The 14949-nt window shown below is 33.1% G+C and overlaps 1 long non-coding RNA gene across 1 annotated transcript; it reads left to right on the plus strand.

Annotated features, from left to right (window-relative positions):
- Positions 1 to 347: 347 nt before the first annotated feature.
- On the plus strand, positions 348 to 1916 carry LOC106059301 (uncharacterized). The gene is made up of 2 exons (XR_001216207.2): positions 348 to 896; positions 1669 to 1916. It is a non-coding gene; the product is annotated as an uncharacterized LOC106059301 (long non-coding RNA).
- The last annotated feature ends 13033 nt before the right edge of the window (positions 1917 to 14949 follow it).

Here is a 14949-nt window from a genome sequence, read left to right on the forward strand (position 1 = left end):
ATTACATTTTAAAAAAATATTTGCAATTTACTATTTAGTTGTTGATCAACTTAACACTTGTAATAACTTTAGCATGAAAAAGGTTTTTTAAAATGTCAAAATCTTGTGATATTTTACTGTTGGTTATAAAATGAACCTGTTTTAAATTTAGTAGAATATATATAACAGTATTGTGTTTTGTTTAGTTTCACCTTCTTCCTTGTGAGCAAGAATGGTATCTGAGAGACAGAATCATGGAAGATAACAGAACTCTAGAAGACTATGGTATTACTGGAACTTCATCAAGTGGAAGAAACTCTGTGCAAATATATATTCGGGATAAACGCAAACACTCTTAGCAGGTAATTTTGCTGTGCCTTTTGTGGTAAAAAAATATAAAAAAAGAGAGAAAAAAATATAGAAAGGTTAACTTGTACTGAAAGCCCTGACATTAATTTTTTCCCAATACTGTACACATACATCGTGGAGCCGTTAATGTCTGAATGTTCCCTAATCATACAAGAACATAAAACTAAAATGCTTTGTAGCCTTGGTTTAGGACCCTCAAGAAAACAACAAAACTATAACAGACACAATAAAGAGCTGTGAGATTTATAGAAAATGAAAATTCACTTGAGTAACATAATTAGTAAAATCACTAAATTTAGAGACAGTTCAGGACTGAAGAATAAAAATTAAGTAGCAATAATACATAAAACAAGAAAACATAATTTACAAATTCACAAAATAAAGGCACATTTCTGATTCCATATGCTATGATAAATTTTTACAATTAGTCCTTTTTCCCTATAACCATTAGAATGGGTTGCCTGAATCAGCCATGAAACCATTGATTTAGCAGAGTTCAAATCGTTACCGTAATCAACTTGCATGTCGACTATGAATACTCATAGGAGGTAATTATCTTCTATTTTAAAGGAACGTCTGTAATTTTTAAGATTACCAGTAAAATAAGAGACATTCAAAGATAGAAGATTAAAATGCTAAGTAGAAATATCCCATCTTTTTCTGAAATACTGTAACCTTTTTTTTTTTGTCATATGCCATTTGATTAAATGTGTTGCTAATGAATTATTGCAGTAAAAATCTCATAATTAACAAAAACTAGTTTATGACAAGGCTTTAGTATTTTTCTAATGATCATTTCTAATTTTTATGAGGACTAGATTATTTTTTTTTATTGTTTTTAGGGAAGCTGTTGAAAATTATCATAATAATCTGTTTTCTATATACTTTTAGTGAATAAAATATGGTTATCAAAATTTGCAAATGAATTGAATATTTTTAAACTTCTCGATGGAAATGCATATATTAATAAGGAAAAAAAATCAAACTAATATATATTTAAATATATTTTCACTAAATGGGTCTTAATGTTCTTCTTTGATGAAATATGTATTTTAAGAAAGCAATAGTGATACGGTCCTGTTACAAAATATAGTCTATTTACGCAATGGACTTTTTTTTTTTCAATTATCATTTATAAGAAAAATGCAAAATTACAAACCATTAGCATGAAGCTATTAATAGAGGAAATTACATATAAATGAAATTAAGCTTTAGGGTTTGTGTGTGTGCATTTTAGAAATTTACAAATTGTCATGTTACAATGTAAAGTGTCCAGGTTGTTTCATTGTTTAAACATCTTTACATTTCTTTTTATTCCAGAATTTACAGTAGAGCAAGAAATACTTCAGGTGAAACAAGAATTTAATCAAATTACTTAATCACAATTTAGAAAATTCTAGAAGGTTTCTTAGGTCTTCACTGTGTAAGAAGCAAGAATTGTGAACTTGAATTGTTCATAAATTGTAGAGTGATATAGAATTTATTTCTATGGCTTTGTCTTGAAATTGTATGTGTGCTTATTCATTTTATGATTCAACTTGGATTATTAAAATATTTTATTCTTAAAAGTGGATTTCTGTTGATTCTTCACCACTATACAAATATTCGTGGAGTTATTTTTTAAATAAATAAAAAGTTTTATGTACTGGTAGGACTCAATTTATACTAGAGTATGCATAAGATGTGGGGGGCGCAGTGGCTGAGTGATTAAGTGCTAGTCTTCTGAACTTGGGGTCCTGGGTTGGAATCTCGGTGAGGACTGGGATTTTTAAATTTCAGGATTTTTAAGGAGCCTCTAGAGTCCACCCAACTCTCATGGGTACCTGATTTTAGTTGGTGTATGTGATTTTAGTTGGTGAACGTAAAGGCAGTTGGTCGTTATGCTGGCCACATGGATACCCTGGCCACAGAGACAGATGATCTTAACATCATCTGCCCCATACATTGCAAGGTCTGAAAGGGAAACTTTACTTATTTTATAATATTTATGTACAGTAATCTTCTCAATAAAGGAATTTGAAATATAAAATACAGAAAGATTACGGGTATTTATTAAAAAAAAAAAAAGCAACAAATACACAAAAAAAAATAAATATATTTCTACAATGCTGAGCACTTTAAAAATACTCTTAGTTTTACATATTTGTGTTTATATATAATCAGATCCCCACAGCTGACTAAACAAAGTTCCATTTGCAATGAGAATAACATTCTTTATATTTTTTTATATTGAATTCAAACATTTTTGTAAGGTAAAAAATGAATGCAATTATTAAGCAAAGAATTGTATTTTTAAGACTTCAAAATAAATGTAATGGAATTGTGCTTACCCAATTATCTTTCTTTAAAATTAAAGCCAATTTAAAAAAAAGAAATATTTGAATTTTGTTTATTTAGCAAAGTGACTTGTGGGTTTCAAATGCTCGTTCAAAGGGAAAAAAAATGTTGTACAGCAGGAAACAATGGCAGGAAAAGTAATCTTGTCATGTAGTCAACCATTTTTTTTTGCTCAGCATGTTAATTTCTTTTATTAACCGTAGCTCTGCTATGTGGTTTGACTTATACATCTGTACTTAAATAATTTCAACATTATGTATGAAAAGAATAGCCATTACTTATGACAGTGACATATTGCGACCAATGGTAAAATTATGTTTTATAATATAACTCTGAATCCTAACTGTTAAGTGTCTGTAACAAGTTAGTAACAACCCAACAAACCACAAAGATATAAAACTGACAGTAAATTTATGGCTAAAACTATTACAATGGTAAACAATCACTACAAAAAAATTTAACATATTCAAGTGATTTCATAATTTAATCATTATAAATATTATACATATGGAACAGGTCAAGCAGCATTATGCTTTATTAGCGCCTTTCAGAAATTTGAATCATTATATTACTTTCTTCGGTTATACCATATGATTTTAAAGTTCTCTCATCCGATAATATTCTGTTTTCATAAGTCCAAACTTGATGCTCTGCTGGTATATTGCACTGAAAGTAGTGGGGGAAAAGAATATTTTAATGCTTTTGTATTTGTTCAAACAGAAACAGATTATGTAATTGTAAAATTAAGCTCACTGGCCACTAGCAATTAGCATAATGAAATTTAAATAATGGCAAAAAATGTTGACTGAGGTGGTTAAGAAAAATAATGAAATGGTAGCTGGGTCTTTATAAATACTTACATAATTCCTTAAGTCTTCTTTTAATCCACCAATCATTATTGTTGTTACACAATCAATCTGAAACAATATTTAAAAAGCAAATCATATAAGCCAATGGGAATAAATAAATTATAACTTTAATATAGCGCTACTTTCATGTTCAGAGCGCTATGGTTCAATCTCATTAGTGGACCAGTGGGGAGGAGGGGGGTATCTAGGAGTTGGTTTTTCATGCTGCTTTTAGGCGCTCAATAAACACAACTCTGCTTGAGTTGGGTGTTGAACTTCAAGCCCCCTTCATAGTTAGCCAAGTCAAGTTCAAGAGTACTTAGCCTCTTGACCACGCATCACATTTGAATACATTCAAATCTTGTGTACATAATATTATGTGCATTTATTCAAAGCAATAGTCAGTACCAATGCATTTATCTCTCAAATTAAATTACTTTTGAAATACATCTGTCTGAGTTTAAATTAAGTTAAATTTTTGTGACAAAACCATTTTAGACATTTATCTGATATACTGGGAAAGCTAAAATAACCATGGTTTCTTACCAAGTCCATCAAGAATTAAGTAGTCTCTGTAATGAGTCAATTCGAGATTTGCATCTACATTGTTATTATACAGTAGTTAAGCTGAGATTGTCAATTGTAGTCAAACTGAATTTCCATTTGATTGGACCAATAAATATTATCTTATCTTATCCATAATTCAATCATTATATACTTTCTGCCAAAAATTTTTTTCCCACTAAGTTATAAGTTACTTCAGTTAGATTAATCAGTTTAATAAGTATATGATTTGAATGCTATTTTGAGATGTCATTGATAATTCAGAATATAGGTTAAACTGAGACAAATAATTAAGATTATGACAATATGGCTTTGCTTATAAAAGACCTAATTTTGCTTTCTTTGTAAAATTTTTCACAATAGAGGATGGCAGTGGGTAGGATTGAAACCTCTGAGACAGTTCAGAGCACATACCACACCAACAATCAGTGATCCAGGTTTCTTAAAATGATAAATAGATACCAAGTGTCTGGTGCAGAATTTTAGAAGGCAAAACGCTTTTCTGTTGAAGTTGAATATGGACTGAATAGAGTCAATAATAATCAATGTTTGACAGCTGCACTGATGGGTCTTCTGTCTGACTAAGTCTTCATGCAACCATCAATTCTATTTAGTTCACTTTATAATATACAACAGAGTAGCTTGCTGAAAGCCTTTTTAAAAGTCTAGCTTAGATATCAGCTTACTTTTACTGAATGCTTGATAGATAATGTCAGCAGTATAGTCGAAGAACTATTCTAATGAACACAGCCTTTAGATCTACCTTAAAGACCTATAGAAAGGGTACCAAATGACTGAGGAATCATTTAAATTGACTAACCAGCAGACTCCTTCCTCTGCCTCAGATGCTGCAAAATATGCAAGTCATAATAGGAATGCTTCTCAAGTCAGTTTTGTAATTTAAGTGATATATATATATATATATGTATAACCTATAATATAAAGCACAAAGTTAGGCGTATGTATGTATATCCCAAAAAGTAATCAAAACCGCATTTGACCAATCTTGATAAAACTTGGCATAATTGTTCCTTGGATACTAACTGACTGGAAAATTAACGTACTGTATGTAAAGTATTCCTAAAACAAACTTAGGTAAAAAAAAGTTGCCCAACTCTATGAAAGTATTACAATTTCATGGATCTAGTTTTTTGTGATGGTGGTGAAAAAATTATTGCTTTTCTTCTATTTTAACGTTTATTATTAATTTATTAGTACTTAAAAGTTAGGCAATCCATCACTGAGTACCGGCACCTAATTTTTTTTTACAAAAAAAGATATATATATATATATGTACACTGGTATGTATATGTATGTATGTAAATTTTAAATTAGATTCCATTTACTCTTACTTTCAAAACTTTAGCTGAAGAACAACTGTTGACACAAAATTTTATCTCTGTACATGGAGAGGCTTCATCTACTTCAGATGCTGAAATAGAAATTTAAAAAGCCAATTAAAAGTAGGCTACAAATAAAATTAAATGACTAGATCATAGATCAAACCTAGTCAGTAAAGCCCACCAAACTAAGTAAAGGGCAGCTTGGTGAAAATTCATTGTTTGTATTTCTTTAGCAAAACATTAATAGATCTAGATCTAATTCTAATTACATTAATGATTAATTTTCAAAAACATTGTTTTTCAACATTTAAAAGGAATATAAAACACTAGATATAATTTGAATTAGATCTACATCATTTTTAAATATCTCATAAAATAATATTAATTAGTGAATAAAATCTGTCATCGTCATTGAATCATCCTCTGGCAGGAATGTTGGGCCTACTGAATATTTGTACGTACCCATTTTAAAATGTATAAGCAAATTAATGGCTGTAAATAAATGCACAGCAGAAAATTGAAAATCTGGATCCAGATCTAGCCTATCTGTAGATTTAGATTATAAGACCAGGACCTATGTATAGATCTAAATTGTACAGTGTATGTTTGTAATATCGGGTTTTACCGCTTTCTGTAATAATGAGCTGCCAAAATGTATGATTTAGAATTAGATCTAGATCTATTAAGTGTTAAAAAGTTTGTTTTTTAATTAACTTTTTTTTTAACCCTTAAGTTCACAATTAGACGACTGATATTGATTCGATTAAAAAAACAAACAATGAAAATGAAAATATGAGAAAGGTTAATCATATGCTAGTTTTGTTTCTCTTGATTTTCAAAAGATTTATAATCCATTGGCATTGCGATTACGGCTAACAACATCACTGAACTGACGAGTCCTACTTACGGCCAAGACCTTCGTTTCTTCAATCGTCATTCGTCAAATTTGAATCATATCTTAGAAATTACAGATGTATCTTCAAAAGAGAAAATATCAGTATAACTCCTTTGCATATTTTTATATATCCATGTTTAATTTAGCTGTAAATGTTAAGGCTAAGTCATTGGTTATCCTGGCTTATTCAGGCTACGCCTTAGGGTTAAGTTCGGAGGGGACGCTAGATGCAGGGGTGATTTGGTGATTTTTCGACTCCCACCCAGATCCACCAGTGATTCAGCCTTTCCCCATCGACGGCGTGAGACGGTCATATTTTGTTTGAACTAGGGCAAATTAATTTTTAAAACATCGCATTGGACTCAAAAGGAATAGGCCTAAAGAACTACCTATAGTCCTATAGAAAATAGATGTAATCTTTACTTATGAACTTACAAGAAGTTAGTGGAAGACATACAAGCTTCTATAAAAAAAAATGTTTGCAAATAATAATAAAATAGCTGGAATCCGCTGCTAATAAATAAGTTAAATTAATCTGTTGTTTTTTCCCCACAGTTTAGCACACACACAAAAATGTAACAACTGTTGTTGAGCTTTGAATGATAACGTTCATGAAAAAACACTTTCACAATGCCAATTAATTACTCCTGTGTTGTGTGATAATAGTGAGAGCAAAGTGTAACGCGGCATTTCTTTCACATAATAACTTTCCAAGGCTGTTATTGAATTTTGAAGATTTCCAATTTATTGTCAGGGGCAGATTTTGGAACCTTGGCTTATAAGCTAAACATTACGCTATCATGTGCGCAAGTATTTTGTGGGGTAAAAAAAGCCAGTCAAATCTTGTATTGAAGACACCGGTGAGGATGAACTTCTTAAGATCGAGCTACTTCTGTGGTCTCACGTTCAGTCATTCTTAATTTACTTAATTCATTATAGATATTACCCATTTGACTCATAGATTTATATACATTTTAAGGACTTGAGAATGAGTTCATCTGGAATTACAATAAATAACTCGGTCAAGACGAACACAATTACACACTGCCTCTAACATCGTGTAAACTAGCACACTTCCGGTCATTCATTCAGACATTCCAACTGACATATTCAAGTAAAAATAGATTATACACAGTGACACATACACACATTCATCCGTGACATGTAGCAATTATCTAAGCAAAAATAATTAATATTCACTGTTGTGGAGAAATTCGCCAATCGATGTTGAACTCGACATATGGGAGCCTACAATGCTCCTTTGAACATTTGTTTACTATTGCAATCGGCGTTAGATTCATTGAATATTTAAATAGTTCTGCCTTTTGTATGATTAGGGCTTAAAGGCTATGTGTGATATAGACTTAGACTCCATAAAGATCTGTCACTGCCAATGAGTGAAATGTGTGATATAATTGATATTTTATATAAACCTATCTACTTTATGTCTTTCAACACATGTGCTACTCTGAAAACATGTGATATTTATTATACATGTTTATGTAAATAATAATATCCAAGGAATGCAGGTTAACAAAAGTTTGTCACAATTTAAAGATGTTGCTAGTTAAAACGCAACTCTCTTTTTCTTGATGACTCTATATTATTGTTACATAGAAGAAAGCACCTTTCTGCATACGACTTCGGAACGAGACAGCTGGAGATCACTTACAAAGGCAGCGAGATACACATTTGAGACCAAAAGAAAATCTAAATCGAACACCGATGAAAATTGTGATGTCTGCGTCGGGAGTGGCAAAATATGTAGGTCACAGCAAATATAATTATTAAGTTTAACAATATTAAATGTACCCCCAACCCCCTCGGTTAACATTTTTTAATCTGTCATTTTTTCCCCACACAATTTGTCAGCCACTCTGCGTGTAATAAAAAAAAATTGTCAAATGGCCCATTTAGATGTTCCTATTTGGAATACCAGTTTGGGTTTTTCTGTATTTCCTTTAGAATAGTCCTTTCTAACATTTTAGATAGACCTACATTATTTTTTTTAGATCCAACTAGATCTACATAGATCTATTTATATTTCATATAAACAAATACAATAAAAAAAAAAAGAGCAAGAAAATATTTTTTTTAAAAATTTATTGAAAAGACAATGTAATGAAAAAGACATTTGAGGAGATTCTAAGCAGAGCTTTTTACAATTATTTCTGTGTTTGAGGAAGGATCAATGCCATATGATCTTAGAGTATTGTCATCTTCCAATATTTGTCCATTGTATGTCCACACTTGTTGCTCAGCTGGTATACCAAACTAAAACAGTATCAAAATCATATCTTCATTAGATTGATGCATTATAGAAGTATTACTATTAATACAATGAACAGTAACACATAACTTCCAAAACACACTAACTTGGCGTTCGGGCACGGTACGACTCTTTATTAGTACACCCTTTTCCTTTCTGGAAGGGAAACACGTATAGTACCAGCATATAGAATCAACTCGTCATAAGTTTACATAAAGCTGACGTGGCCTGTGAATGTTACTAGCAGAAAACGTTACTTCCTTCCATTTTCTTAAAGGACAGAATAACACTATTTGGCGCGTAACTCGCCTAACTTTGTTTATGAAGCAAATTGATACAGGTATTTAACATATTTCCATTTTCTTTTCCAGAATGCAAAATCTATACCTACTATAAGGCCTTACGCGCAAAATCTTCGACACACTCACATAGCATGAATTGACCTACTTGCGGAGGAAAAAAAATTAAACTGTTGTTACTTGCATTGTGCCTAAAACAACTAAGCCATTTTCACGATAAAAACTACAGGGGTTAAAGTCACCCCCCCCCCCCCCAAAAAAAAAAAAAGTTTTTTTTTGTATTCCCATTTCGAACCAATATGTCATTTTGAAATCCGACATATCAAAAAGTACAAGATTCTACTTCCTTCCATTTTTAAGCATAGGCCTATATGTAAACTCAATAGCGATACTTCGCGCGTAACTTATATAATCATTGTACATACAAATAAGACTTTTTTATTACGGCGGTGGGGGGGGGGAGAGGGAGTAGTGATATTAAAATTTATGGGCCATTCAGTTAAATATATGCACGCTCCAATGTTAATCAGTTCACAATACAATATTAGTATATATAATAGACTCTCTACCAGTGGATATACAGAGTGTGTAGCTAGTGCACAAATTGGATTCCTACAGGGTTATCTACATAAATTTGTATGGAATTTGGTTTGAATATTTTATATATATTTTTTGTAAGGGTATGCATCGCTACACACTTTGCCTGCGTGCGGTTGTGTATTAGATGATTGATCTAGATTTAGCATGAACATTAAAAGTCAAAAGGTTTACCAAGTCAGTGCAATCTTCTTTCAGCCCACCAATCACATGTGTTGTCACACAGTCTATCTGTCAGAGAGTTAAACATTTTTCACTGTAAAATGAAATCTGGAAAATGTGTATACTAGTAAGAGAGCTTTTGAAAGGGAAACACATCTTTTGGCTTTAAGAATTTAAATATATTCCTACATCATTGGCCTCCTTCAGTCGTAGAACGACCATGGTTCATCTCAGAGCCGTGAGATGAAAGCCTGGGCATTGTTTATGGTCGGAACGATGTCGCCCACACAGCAGTCCCCCCCCCCCTCTCCGCGCAGCTGATGTGACCAAAGGAACGGAATATCCAATACAGTTAGGGATCAGTAGCGCCGCAGGATCTGCCAGGCTGTAGCACGGTGTGCCACAGTCTGCCTAAGGGTCACCAGCTCCTGATTTTTCCTCAGGGTTGTCTCCCGAAGCCTTTCCCGTGTTTGGGTATAGCCGCAGGGCAGCGGAGGTTTGGATTCAGAGTTTTCCTTCTCCTAGACGGGTAGCCAACCAAGGCTAACGAGCCCCTCCTGCCCGAAGCTTACTGGTTTAGGCGCCAGTTGCTCGCCTTTGCCTCTTCTCCTGTCTGTGGTAACGGTTCCGCAAGGCTCAGTAACTGAGCCACACGTGTGGCTCATTCCTACATCATTACAGTTGAAACCATTGTAAATTTAATTGTTCTTAGATTATCTGGTAAGAGCAAAATAAATTAATTTAAATTTAATGCATGTACTGTAGCATGATTCTATTAAGGAAGATAGCTGTAAAGGGGCGACACTCTGATCTTTCATTACCGGGTGATGCCACTGTGGTCACATCTCACATGTTCTGAATAAGTTAAATGAATAATTATGATACAAATATCTGGCAGTCAACATATTAATTGGACTAAAATTTTACTATTTATTTACTACAAGAAATAGTTTCTTTCAATAGGTTTCTTACCTCAATTGGTGTAGACCCTTCTTGTTGTGGTAGGACCACAAATGTTATTACACAACAAGGGTCCGCCTCGCCGGCTTTAGGGGTAGGAATGTTTGAGCTCATATTTGTACACGCCTTGAAGAAACAAATCTTTATTCTTGACAACTTATAAGTTACAAACAAAAATAACTTTAAATTCTTTTTTTTTTTTATAATATATTTATTATATATCAATATTCCATACAAATTATATCACGTTTATTACATTATATATATTTTAAAAATATATAGGCCTATGGATAAATAAGAAGCATATTCTACCTGTGTCAAGCTGGCCTTATCATTAGAACTAGTTAAAATATTGATTGAATGGAGGCATGCGCTTTAAGTCAAAGTAGCAGTTACATTTACATTTGTTAAAACCATATATGGCTAACAAAACTAAAAAAATTCCCTTTATTATTGATTTTTTACACGGAAATTCCCTCTTAATATTAAAGGGAAACTCTGTTAATGTTTTTTTCAAATTTGAGTTATTGACATAGTCTGCGTACAAAGTTGTAATAGTAGCCTAAACATTTTACCATTTTTTATTTAAATTCTTAGAAACATTTGTTTTTAATGAATTAGACAGTAAATTCTTGAATCTATGATAACCGGTACCCGTATTTGAGATTTTGTTTTTAGCGACAGCCTACCTCACACTATAGTCTGTGTAGCGCATGCTTAGAACTTTAGTTGGCTACATGTTGACTGTTCACGAAAGACAACCCCGCGATAGTGTTTGTAGTATATTGAGTGGTCTTGCGAGAAAATACACAATGACACGGTTAGTCAAGCGTGTAGGACTACCCTTACACTAGTTACACAGATCAAATATTTATTAACACGGATTTTCTTTCTTTTGCTTACAAGATATAACTGTAGGCATAACTCACTGCTTAGGCCTTCTTAGATATATTAAAGACGGCGCCTGCTTTCCCAATCTGACATGCAACATTGTTCCAGGGAGAGTGAGGGAGAAATTAGAAACGAAAGTAGGCCTAATTCTCACGCGGTGTTGTATGCCATCATTGGGTCTGTTTCCTAAAACTTAGATGTACGCTGGTCCACTGTTAGAACACCCTAGACCTCGATGCTCAGGTTCATTGTTTTCTCTTATAAATTTCAGACGTTCATTCAAAGGTGAAGATAATCGTGTCCTACACGTAACCGTTGTCGGTGCGTAGGTTATGGTATTCTAGCACCAATGTTTGTTAGGTGCACAATTTTTGAACACACTTTCTTTGTTGCCTTGCTTTTACGCTTATGGAGGGGATTTGTTATTATGCTAATGTAGCCTTTATTTCGTCTGTGTTTAGGGTGAGTATCTAAGGCAATACTGCATCTCGCAGTTGTTTCGCGGACTGCAAGGTGCAGAATGATTGTTTAATTAATATAACCACAATATTGTTGTAAACCTGGTGGTGACACAGATGGGGGTAGTGCTGTGTGTTTTTAGCCTACTCAAATCGCCACAGTCCAGCGCATGACGAGCGGTCAACTGTGACCAGTGACAGTACACGCCAGTTCGGCAACGACCTGTGTGTAAATATTACGCACGCAAGTCATGACGATTGTGATCATTCTGAGTGGCCAAGAACGTTCCATCCCATTCTAGAAGGCCAGTAGAGACTCTGAAAAAGAGCGAGTGTGTTAGAAAGACTGGACTTCACGTTACCTCGCAATGTGACCAGACGAGGCGAAGTTAGAGACAGACGGTGTGTGAAGTCAGGCGGAGCAAGGCTAGGTTTTGGACAGTTAGTGTGATGTTGTTGCCAACTGTACAGTATTTGTTATGTATTTGAAATTAAACTGTTACTGTTACTTTGGAGCCCTGATGAGTTGTGAGGTTCTTTAATTAAGTTCGTTGTGTCGTGTGGTGCAGTTTGAAGAGAGCCTGGATAGTTGGAGAGATCGTAACAATATTATAATATTTTAAATTCAATGATATTGCTCCATCAGTTTGTCATTATAACTTACATTCATATCATTAAATAATTACGTTGTTTACTGCGAGTCAATTATTTATTGTAAGCACGAAGGTGCCTGATGAATGTCAGGGGCCCGGCAAACGAGCAAAGACTGTAACACAACCCTGACACCGAGTGTCAATCTAATAGTGCATGTTAAGAAGTAGAGAAACTCTCCTAAGTCATTGGTTTTCCTGGTTGATTCAAGCAACCAGTTCTATCTATAATGACATTAGTGAAGAAAGAGCACCAACCTTAACAAATTTGCCTTGTCGTTGTGTCTTTCTGAGTATTTTTTATTATGTTGTAATTTTATATTTTGCATATTATTTAGACCTATTATTGCTACTTTACTTTTAGTTTCCTGTCCTAAAACGTCTCTAAATTTATTGATTTTTCATGAGTTTTTAAACCCAGGTCAACAAAACAAGAAATCGAAATATAAATCTTTATGAAGATTTTATGACATACAATAATATAGTTGAAATAATATACGGTGAAGATAGGCTTACAGTATCACAATAGAAACTTTTAGGACAGCACACATATAAAGTTGAAAGTGGGCCTGATTCACTAAAGAATAATCACACTAAATAACCCCCATGGACAAATAGCTAATAACGGTGAACAGTGATTAACAAGCTATTAATAATGACTAGGATTTATTAAAAGAAATTTCTATAAATCAAATAAGAACATAAAACTAAAATGTTATTTAACCTTGGTTAGGCCAATAATAGAATATGCATCCTCCGTTTGGGACCCCTCAACTCAAGAAAACATTAAGAAACTGGAACAGACACAAAATAGAGCAGTGAGATTCATAACAAACGAATATTCACATTTGACTAGAGTAACACCTTTAGTAAAATCACTAAATTTAGAAAGCCTTCAGGACAGAAGGCTAAAAAGTAAAGTAGCAATCATACATAAAACACTGAACCATAATCTTCAAATACAAAAACAAAATTTAATAAAATACTCTGAAAGACACAAAGATAAAGGCACATTCCTCGTCCCATATGCTAGGACAAATTTGTACAAATACTCCTTCTTCCCTAGTGCTATTAGAGCATGGAATGGGTTGCCTGAGCTAGCCAGGAAAACCAGTGACTTGGCAGAATTTAAGTCATTGGTTAATATGCATGACTAAATGCATGACGCGTAGGACGTAATCATCTTCTTTTTTTGAAGTAACGTCTGTATTATATAAGATACGAAGACTAGCGACCTACCCTTACAGAATACAGTACTAAAATTTTTCTAGACCCTTCACGTCACCGATCGTAGATTCTACCAACTTCTACCATGATTGGCATGATGCCACATCAAGTTTTTTTTGAAAATCACGACTATCTGGAATGGGTTTTATTTTTCCACAGTTGAATCGGCGCCTTCGACACGGAGGTCACGGTTGAATTCCTGCTGGTTACCCGGTTGTGTTCTCATACGCGTGACATAGCCCACGCTCTCTCTTTTGCTTAACGCAGTGGAGTGTAACATTCCTGTTTGTTTTGTAAACAAACAAACAAATCTTTTCTGTCTTGTACAAAGTTTGAACACGTTTTTTCTCCCACTTCCGATTCTCGGATCAAGTTGCATCTTTGCACAATTGTGGATTGTTTCTAAGTGAGATGCCAATTAACGGTTCTTTTTAAAAGTCGATGAAACAATTCTTACTATTTGAATCTTAGGTTAATATTTTTAAATTGTCGACTCTTATATCGTTGGATCTCATTTGTATTGCAAATAGATCTAGTATTTATAATCCATGACCTATAGGGTATCATAATAGAAACTTTTAGGACAGCATATATTAAAAATCGAAAGACAATGTTTAGCAGATATTTTCATTGAAAACTATAATCATAAAAATATTCATAAAAAGTTGGATAATCTGTAATCCATGCTGAAATCATTCTCAAAAGGCTCATATATAAAACAGATAGGAGACTTTTACAAAAATAATAAGTTTGAAAAAGAACATTAATTTTTATTTTCATGTGTATGTAAAAAAACAACAACAATATTCACAAATAATTTTTTAACCAGGACAATTACTCAGTTTTCTCTCTTTTGACAATTATTTGTAATGGATCATCCGTTGACAAGTCACAGTGTTTATGTAGAGTCTCGTTATTTCCCAAGATGCATCCATTTAAATACCACACTTGTTCCGCAGGAGGAATTTTAAACTAAAAACAAATCAACAAATTAACCTGGTTAATGTATTTAATTATTAACATTCATTTACATTATGAGTAGACAGTCTCTCTGTACTACGCCATAAAAAATACATTTCTAATTTAACAATCTTTATGAAT

This window comes from Biomphalaria glabrata, chromosome 17, assembly GCF_947242115.1.
Source record: "Biomphalaria glabrata chromosome 17, xgBioGlab47.1, whole genome shotgun sequence".
NCBI lineage: Eukaryota > Metazoa > Mollusca > Gastropoda > Planorbidae > Biomphalaria > Biomphalaria glabrata.